The sequence below is a fragment of the Camelus ferus genome, chromosome X, assembly GCF_009834535.1.
Source record: "Camelus ferus isolate YT-003-E chromosome X, BCGSAC_Cfer_1.0, whole genome shotgun sequence".
Taxonomy (NCBI): domain Eukaryota; kingdom Metazoa; phylum Chordata; class Mammalia; order Artiodactyla; family Camelidae; genus Camelus; species Camelus ferus.
The window spans coordinates 11,542,734-11,553,583 of NC_045732.1; positions in this window are offsets into that span (position 1 = coordinate 11,542,734).

Consider the following 10,850-nt stretch of genomic DNA (forward strand, 5'->3'; position numbering starts at 1 on the left):
TGCAGGTATATGAAACAATGACTATTAAAATAGTTTTGTGCGGTGTCGGGAAGATGGCGGAGTAGGATGCTCGCAGGTCACCCTCTCCCACAAATACACCAAGACCCACAACTACAGACCCACTCAGCCAACCAGAGCACCTGCGGAACTCTGACACAACATCGCCCTCTTCAAAAGATAAAGACGCCAAAAATCTGGTAGGAGAAAAGGAAAAAAGAAAGAACAAAAGGCAAAGCAGCGCGAGACGGGTCCCGCGGGGAGGGAGCGGCAGGGGAGGACTGGCGTTCGCTCGCTGGGTCTCCCCTCTCCAACTGAGAGGCCAGCGGGACAGAGGGGGAGCCTCCGAGGCTCGGATCTGTACAGAGCAGCCCTTGACTAACGGAACTAAGTTAAACGGACACAGAGCGTCCCCCCGACACCCAGCCTGAGACGCGGGCCGGCAGCGGCGGGCAGGGCCAGGCTGCCCAAGCCGGGTGGAGGATGGAAGTGGCTGCAGGGAGGCAGCCCTGGGGGAACGCAAGGGGCTGCGCACGTGGCTGTGGGTGCACAGGGCAGAACAACCTGGGACCTCCATAAAACAGCAAGGTTGAGGTGCTCTCGGGGGAAGGGTGCACACCCCCATCTCTGAAAACCCGCAGAAAGTTTTCGGGGGAAGAGGGGCGGGGCTCAGGCACAGCAGCTATATCCTCCGCGCTGAGCACCCAGGCGGGGGCGGGGGCGAAACCTGCATCCGCATGGAAGGGCTTAGCAGCCTCAAAGGCCAGACTGAGACTGGCCTGCAGCCCGGGGCAGACAGGATCCTTCCATCCTGGTCCCTCAGAGAACTTGCTCCACAAAGACAAACAAGGAGCTGGGTTTTGGCTCGGAGCAGGGACAGGGCTGTCCCTCGGTCTTCCCCGAGCCCACCCGCGGAGCGCGACCAGGGCGGAGCGCCAACCAGGGCGGAGCGCCGACCAGGGCGGAGCGCTGACCAGGGCGGAGCGCGCAGCCGCACAGAGCAGCGGAGCTACCAGCGGCGGCGCAGGTAGAGCGAGAGCGGCCCCCCCCGCCTTTCGGGCAGGAACACAGCCCCTGACCGAGGTGCTGGGAGGGGGCACGACCCGCCCTCCTACCCCGGCAGTCTGCAACATCTGACTGCGGCATCCGGAGGGGCAGCGACCCGCCCGCCCACAGCAGAGAGCTGCACCTGAACCAGTGTTAGGAGGAGGCCCGATCTGCTTGCCGACAGGTGCTCGGAGCAGCACAGAAGAGGGCGCCAACGGAGGGCCTCTGAAAACAGCAAGCTGAGCTTCCAAAACAGGACGAAGACAGAAAGACTTCACATTAAAAGCACACAGACTCCAGGAGAACACCGACAACCCCCCCCCCCTTTTTTTAAATCTGTTTTTACCTGTTCTATTTTCTATTACTCTCTTAATTTTTACTTCTTAATTCATTTCTATTTCTCTCGGGTTTTGATGTCCTGCTATTGATTAGACACAGGTTTCAAATTCATCTATTCATCCCCCCCCTTTTTTGTAAAGGTTTCAAAAGGACGTCTCAACCCGATTAATACTCTGCTTCAACTCACTCTTCTATTATTCATTATACACTGTTTTCAAACCCTCTTTCCCCCTTCTTTTAAAATTCTTTCTCTCTCTCTATTTTTTTTTTCTTTTTTTCCTAAGTTCTATTCCTAAATAGGCATCAGATAGATAAAATCCTTAAGGACCAAAATAAACAACTGATACTCCATAAACCACAGTGCCAAAGAGGTATGAGCAAGATGAAGAAGCAGAAAAACCTTTCCCAATTAAAAGAACAAGAGAAATCCCCTGAAAGAAAGATCAACGAAATAGACATCGATAGCCTACTAGATCAAGATTTCAAAAAAGGAGTGATCGAATTGCTGAAGGAATTAAAAGAGATAGTGTTTAGAGATATAAAATATGTCAAAAATGAAATTGAAGCTATAAAGAAGAGCCAAGTAGAATGGGTAAACTCATTGACAGAGATGAGGAATGATCTAATAGCTGTGCAAAGCCGACTAGATAATGCAGAGGAACGAATTAGTGATCTAGAAGACAGGGCAATAGAAAGCACCCATTCAGAAGAACTACAAGATAAGCAAATAAAAAATAATGAAAATAGCATAAGGGACCTATGGGATAATATAAAGCGTCCCAATCTTCGCATAATAGGGGTCCCAGAAGGAGAAGAAAGATCAAAGGGGATTGAAAAGGTTTTTGAAGAAATCATGACTGAAAACTTCCCAAACTTAAAGAAGGAATCAGATATCCAAGTACAGGAAGCTCAGAGGGTCCCAAACAGGAAGAACCCAAATAGACCCACACCAAGACATATAATAATCAAGATGGCCAGAGTCAAGGATAAAGAAATGATTCTAAAGGCAGCAAGAGAAAAGCAAAGAGTAAGTTACAAGGGAACCCCCATAAGACTCTCAGCTGATTTCTCTACACAAACACTACAGGCCAGAAGGGAGTGGCAAGATATATTCAAAGCCCTGAATGAAAAAAAGATGCAGCCTAGGATCCTTTATCCAGCAAGGCTATCCTTGAGGATAGAAGGAGAAATAAAGAGTTTCACAGACAAAAAAAAAAAAAAAAAAAAAAAAAGCTGCAAGAGTTTAGCAACACTAAACCCATGCTAAAAGAAATATTGAAAGGGCTATTCTAAATAGAAAAGCAGCAGGATGCTAGAGAAATGAGAAACACACAACTGGAAAGGCGGTAACTCATGAACTACAAATAAAGTAAACATGAAATTATAAAAGAAGACATACAAATCACTGAGAGTGGGAGAGGGAGGCAGGGAAATATAGAATATTTTTTTCTTTCTTTTTAAAATTTTTTTAACAGTAGTATGGGTTTGAGATCATGTTACTATCAGTTTAATAAAAACAGTTATAGTAATGGGTTGATAGATTTACAAAAAAGGGTAATAACCACAAGCCAAAAATTTACAAAGGAGTCACAAAAATTAAATAAAATCCATGATAATACAAAGGAAAATTACCAAACCACAAAGGGAAGAAGAAAGGAACAAAGAGGATATACCAATTCAACTGCAAAGATAAGTTCAAAATGGCAATAAACACACATCTATCATTAATTACTGTAAATGTTAATGGACTAAATGCTCCAGGCAAAAGACACAGAGTGGCGGACTGGATAATAAAGCAAGAACCTTCAATATGCTGCATACAAGAGACCCACTTTAGGGAGAAGGACACATATAGATTGAGAGTGAAAGGATGGAAAAAGATATTCCATGCAAATGGAAAAGCCAAAAAAGCAGGTGTTGCAGTACTGATTTCAGACAAAATAGACTTTAAAACAAAGGCCATAAAGAAAGCTAAAGAAGGACATTTTATAATGATTAAAGGAATGATACAAGATGAGGATATTACACTCGTTAATATATATGAACCCAATATAGGAGCACCTAAGTACATACAAGAATTACTAACAGAGATAAAGGGGGATATTGATGGGAATACAATCATAGTTGGAGATTTTAACACTGCATTAACATCACTAGACAGATTTTCCAGACAGAAAATAAACAAGGCAACAGAGAAATTAAATACTACAATAGAAAAACTAGATTTGGTGGATATTTTCAGAGCATTACACCCCCCCCCAAAATAGGATATACATTCTTTTCAAGTGCACATGGAACATTTTCCAGGATCGATCATGTACTTGGGCACAAAAGAAACCTCAACAATTTTAAGAAGATAGAAATTATCTCAAGCATCTTTACTGACCACAATGCCATGAAACTGGAAATCAACAACAGAGAAACAAAGGAGAAAAAAAAGAAAGCATGGAGATTAAACAATATGTTATTGAAAAAACAATGGATCAATGAGGAAATCAAAGCTGAAATTAAAAAATACCTTGAGACAAATGATAATGAAAGCACAACCACTCAAAACCTATGGGACACAGCAAAGGCAGTGCTAAGAGGGAAGTTTATAGCAATACAGGCCTTCCTCAAAAATGAAGAACAATCTCAAATAAACAATTTAACCCACCACCTGAATGAATTAGAAAAACAAGAACAAAAAGCCCCAAAAAGCAGCAGAAGGAAGGAAATAATAAAGATCAGAGAGGAATTAAATACAATAGAGATTAACAAGACCATAGAAAAATCAACCAAACCAAAAGCTGGTTTTTTAAAAAGTAAATAAAATCGACAAACCTCTGGCCAAACTCACAAAGAAGAAAAAAGAGAGAGCACAAATTAGCAAAATAAGAAAGGAAAATGGAGAAATTACAACAAACATAATAGAAATACAGAATATCATACGAGAATATTATGAAAAACTATATGGAACCAAACTGGATAACCTAGAGGAGATGGACAAGTTTCTGGAAACATACTGTCCACCAAAACTGAATCAAGAAGAATCTGAACACTTGAACAATCCGATCACTAGAAAGGAAATAGAAATAGCAATTAAAAACCTCCCTACAAATAAAAGTCTAGGACTGGACGGCTTCACCGGGGAATTCTACCAAACATACAAAGAAGAACTCATACCAGTCCTTCTCAAACTCTTCCAGACGATTGAAAAGGAGGGAATACTCCCAAACTCATTCTATGAAGCCACCATCACCATGATACCAAAACCAGGCAAAGACACTACAAAAAAAAAGAGTATTATAGGCCAATATCACTGATGAACATAGACACCAAAATCCTCACCAAAATTTTAGCAAATAGAATCCAACAACACATAAAAAAGATTATACATCATGACCAAGTGGGGTTCATCCCAGGGACACAAGACTGGTTCAACATACGCAAATCAATCAGTGTAATACATCATATCAACATGAGAAAGGACGAAAACCACATGATCATCTCAATCGATGCAGAAAAAGCATTTGATAAAATTCAACACCCATTTATGATACAAACTCTCGCCAAAGTGGGTATAGAGGGAACATATCTCAACATAATAAAAGCTATATATGACAAACCTACAGCCAGCATAGTACTCAATGGTGAAAAACTCAAAAGCTTCCCATTAAAATCTGGGACAAGACAAGGATGCCCATTATCACCACTCCTATTCAACATAGTCCTGGAAGTCCTAGCCACATCAGTCAGGCAAGAGAAAGAAATAAAAGGGATCCAAATTGGAAAAGAAGAGGTAAAATTGTCATTATATGCTGATGACATGTTACTATATATAGAAAACCCTAAAAGGTCCACACAAAAGCTACTAGAGCTGATTGAAGAATTCAGCAAGGTAGCAGGTTACAAAATTAACGTTCAAAAATCAGTTGCATTTCTTTACACTAACGATAAATCAACAGAAGAAAGTAAAGAAACAATCCCCTTTAAAATAGCACCCAAAGTAATAAAATATCTGGGAATAAATCTAACCAAGGAGGTGAAAGAATTATACACAGAAAACTATAAACCATTGATGAAGGAAATTAAAGAAGACTTTAAAAAATGGAAAGATATTCCATGCTCTTGGATTGGAAGAATCAATATTGTTAAAATGGTCACACTGCCCAAGGCAATCTACAGATTTAATGCAATCCCTATCCAATTACCCAGGACATATTTCACAGAACAAGAAAAAAATCATAATAAAATTCATATGGAACCATCAAAGACCTAGAATTGCCAAAGCATTACTGAAGAGAAAGAAAGAGGCTGGAGGAGTAACTCTCCCAGACTTCAGACAATACTATAGAGCTATAGTCATCAAGACAGCATGGTATTGGTACCAAAACAGACATATAGACCAATGGAACAGAATAGAGAGCCCAGAAATGAACCCACAAACTTTTGGTCAACTCATCTTCGACAAAGGAGGCAAGAATATACAATGGAATAAAGACAGTCTCTTCAGCAAATGGTGTTGGGAAAACTGGACAGCAGCATGTAAAACAATGAAGCTAGAACAGTCCCTTACACCATATACAAAAATCAACTCAAAATGGATTAAAGACTTAAACATAAGACAAGATACAATAAACCTCCTAGAGGAAAACATAGGCAAAACATTATCTGACATACATCTCAAAAATTTTCTCCTAGAAGAAATAAAAGCAAGAATAAACAAATGGGACCTAATGAAACTTACAAGCTTCTGCACAGCAAAGGAAACCAGAAGTAAAACAAGAAGAAAACCTACGGAATGGGAGAAAATTTTTGCAAGTGAAACCGACAAAGGCTTGATCTCCAGAATATATAAGCAGCTCATATGACTCAATAAAAAAAAAATAAACAACCCAATCCAAAAATGGGCAGAAGACCTAAACAAGCAATTCTCCAAGGAAGAAATACAAATGATCAACAGGCACATGAAAAAATGCCCAATATCACTAGTTATCAGAGAAATGCAAATCAAAACTACAATGAGGTATCACCTCACACCAGTCAGAATGGCCGTCATTCAAAAATCCACAAATGACAAATGCTGGAGAGGCTGTGGAGAAAGGGGAACCCTCCTACACTGCTGGTGGGAATGCAGTTTCGTGCAGCCACTATGGAAAACAGTGTGGAGATTCCTCAAAAGACTAGGAATAGACATACCATATGACCCAGGAATCCCACTCCTGGGCTTGTATCCAGAAGGAAATCTACTTCAGGATGACACCTGCACCCCAATGTTCATAGCAGCACTATTTACAATAGCCAAAACATGGAAACAGCCTAAATGTCCATCAACAGGTGACTGGATAAAGAAGAGGTGTGTGTATTTATACAATGTAATACTACTCAGCCATAAAAACCAACAACATAATGCCATTTGCAGCAACATGGATGCTCCTGGAGAATGTCATTCTAAGTGAAGTAAGCCAGAAAGAGAAAGAAAAATACCATATGAGATTGCTCATATGTGGAATCTAAAAAACAAAAAACAAAAAACAAAGTAACAAAAAGGGTAAATACAGGACAGAAATAGACTCACAGACAGAGAATACAGACTTGTGGTTACCAGGGGGATGGAGGATGGGAAGGGATAGTCTGGGATTTCAAAATTGTAGAATAGACTACACTGTATAGCACAGGGAAATATACACAAAATGTTATGATAACTCACAGAGAAAAAAATGTGACAATGAGTGTGTATAAGTCCATGAATAACTGAAAAATTGTGCTGAACACTGGAATTTGACACAACATTGTAAAATGATTATAAATCAATAAAAAATGTTAAAAAATAGTTTTCATGCCCATTCTTAAATTGATACAAAAATATGAATTTTACTCATCAGTGTTTTTGTGCCGTCAGTGAAATGTCACCATGATAAAAAGATAATAATGTCATGGTTTTAAGGGGGAATTGATTCAATTTCATGTCTCTCTGGATGTGTCTTACAGATTTCTGGAGGCCAAAAGACCACAGTTTTATAAAAAGCAAAAGAAAACTTAAGAACTAAAAATTTGTCCTTAAGTTGCAATGCAGAACTCTAAGAAACTAAGCTGCATCACTTGGCCCTCTATCTCACTAATATATTTCTCACGAGTAATGCCACTTAAAAAAAGGAGAATTTGAAATCATATTGACAATTATTCAGAATGCAAAACAAATGTGATAGTTTAGATTACTGAGGATCCTGAACTGGTTAACAGTGAAATTATAACTTTGACATCTCCCTTATAAAACATTACCTAATCAATGTCAGATAATAGGGGGTCAGCAAACACATTTAAAAGGATTTTACCATTTGGAGACACACACATAATCTGTTGGTACTACCCTGCCAAAGCAAAAACAGACTTAGACAGTAATATATAAATGAGTGAATTCTGTTTTGCAATACAACTTTACTTATATAAAGAAAATAAAAATCTAAATTTCATTTAATTTTAAGTTACCTCATAAATTTTACTTATCTTGTTTTTTTTTCCAAATTAGTATTATCTTTAAACAAAACAATTATTAGCTGATAGTCAATGTAAGAAGGCATTGAGTGGGTTTGGCCTGTAGGCTGTAATTTGCAGAACTTTTACTGGAATAAAACCAATACGATAAAACGCAAGTCAGGAAGTTTATGGAATAGTGAGAGAAACACTGGCATCTCCTGATACCAGAAGTATGGTAAATGAGACTTCTGTGTGGAAAATGAGTTGGTCAATATTTAAAGAGAAATAATTTTAGTTTTGGAGGAGTTACAAAATTTCTTCTAACTTACAAAAATAAGCATCATAGCATCAACGTGGTAACAAAAGAAATTTGAAGTGAGTATCTGTTTAAGATAAAGTGCAAGCAAAAAAGAAGAGAAACATATTCTGTGGGCTGCCTCTCCTCTAAAACACTGAAAAACTTGGTGAAAACTATTGGAATCACCTTACCAAAACTCTAGAAAATAGTCAAAGGTTTAGATTGAAAGAAAATCCTGAGCAAAAAAGCCAGTGCAGCAGGGTAGGAAATTAGTATGATGTTTTAACTGAGCCAATACTTCCTCCCCCAGCATGGCATTAGTCTTAAAGATGACAGTCCACATTACTGGTATAAATACTTGGTAACTTGGGGAACAGAGTGAACCTTGTCTCAAGAGAACATGTTTTTCTGTTTTGGTCTAGCAAGGATTTCTTCTATGAAGTACTACAAAAGGCTTTCCTTTGTCTTCCCTATCTTAGCACTCTATCAGGATGTAGCAAGTACATGGTCTCAAAAACAACTGAAAGCCAAATGAATAAGCCTCTGTCATCTGGGGTAAAAATAAAAGTTGAAGAAGACAATAGACACACAAAAAAGCCTGGGGTGGAAAGCCATGGAGTAAGATTTTGGGGGAAACATAGTCTTTGAAAATCTACTACTTATCAGAAGGACCTAGAAAGATATGCACACACTTAGAAAATGCCTATGAAAACACAAAGCTTTCACCTCAGGCTGATCGTTAGGCTCATGAAAAGAGAGATTTAAAATTATGGCAGAGTTGTAAACATCATTCATTCTAAGTGTTTGAAGAGTGCCCCAACATAGGTCAGTCAAAAGAGACCTGAGTGTATTTTTTTCCCTTTTCCTTTTTTCTCTCCTGTTTCTTTTCTTCCTGTCTTATTTTTACCCAGCCTAATATCAACTTTTCAACAAAAACAACAGCAGCAAAATATTAAAGCATGCAAACAAAGGAGAAAAAAGTTAACATAAACTGTCCCAGGAAAGCTAAGACATTGGACTCACCAGACAGATATTAAATGAGTTGTTCTAAATTAGCTTTAAGTAGCTAAAGGAAACAATGCACAAAGAATTAAAGGACACCAGGAAAAAGATGTCTGAACAAGTACAGAATATCAGTAATGAGGAGTTGTTTTAGAAAATTACAAAGAGAAATTCTGAAGCTGAAAATTACAAAAGCTAAAACTAAAAGTTGACTAGAGGGATTCAACAACAGATTGAAACCAGGAGAAGGAAGAACAATCTTTAAGATAAATCAATTGAGATTATTCAGTCTGAGAAGAAAAAAATCTGAATCAAAGTAATGAGAGCCCACAAGACTTATGGGATGCAGCCAAGCTGGCCAATATATGCATTATGGGAATCACAGATGGAAAAAAGGACAGAAAGAGGCAGAAAGAATATCTGAAGAAATAATGGTTGATAATTTCCCAAATTCGATAGAAAGAGATGAAATTACATATTTAAAATTAATGACCACTACATAGCACAGTCCCAAAGAGATTCACAAAGGTACTTTATAATCAAACTGTTAAAATCCAAAGACAAAGGGAAAAAGTCTTAAAAGTAGCAAGAGAGAAGCAGATTGTCACAGGGTATTTCTCAATAATATTAACAGCAAATTTTCATCACATTCCACAAAGGTCAGAAAGGCCATGGAATGACATATTCAAAGTCCAGAAAAGCAAGCAAACAAAACCTTCTAACCACAAATACTATAATGAGAAAAGTAATTAAAAAAATAAAGGAGGAAGACATTTCCAGATAAACAGATTGATTATTTTCATTGCTAAAAGACTTGCATTACAAATAATGCTAAATAAAAAGTCAAGAAAAGAAGAGGGCAAAAGAAAATCAACTTGAAGCTATATGAATGAAGAACACTGGTAAAGGTACCCTAAAGGTAAATATAAAAGAAAATATTATTACATTTTGGTTTGTAACTTCTTTTTTTCTATATGATTTCAAAGAAAAATGTATAAAACAGTCATAAATCAATCTTCATATACCAATCATAAATCTATCTTAATAGACATATAATTTATAAAGATTTAACCTATGATAATATAATATAAAAGGTAAGGATGCAGACATATAGCAAAACTTTTTGAATATAATTGAATCTAAGTTTTGATATGTTCAAAATGACAATTGTAGTCACCAAGGTAACCACTAAAAACATACAAAAAACAAATAAGTGGCTCAAAATAATCCACTACAGAAAGTCAATTAAACAAAATAGAAAACAGTAGTGGAGGAATTAAGGAACTAAAAATATATGACATATAGAAACAAACAGCAAAGTGACAGAAATTTTTCTGAACAGAGCAATAAGTAATAAGGATACTGAATCATTAAACAAAAATCTCCCAACAAAGAAAAGCCCAGGACCACATGGCTTTACACTAAAGCCAAAGACATTGAAAGAAAACTGCAGACCAATATTCCTAATAAGTATAGATGTAAATTCCTCAACAAACTATCAGCAAACTGAATTCAACAGCCCATTAAAAAGTTTATACAGCATGATTAATTAGAACTTATTCCTGGAAAGCAAGAATGTCTCAACATATGAAAATCAATGTAACACACACTGGCAGAAGGAATGACAAAAACATGATCATCTCAACTGGTATAGAAATTGCGCTTGAATTCCACGTCCTTTCATCATAAAAACACTTCAAGAAGGAGC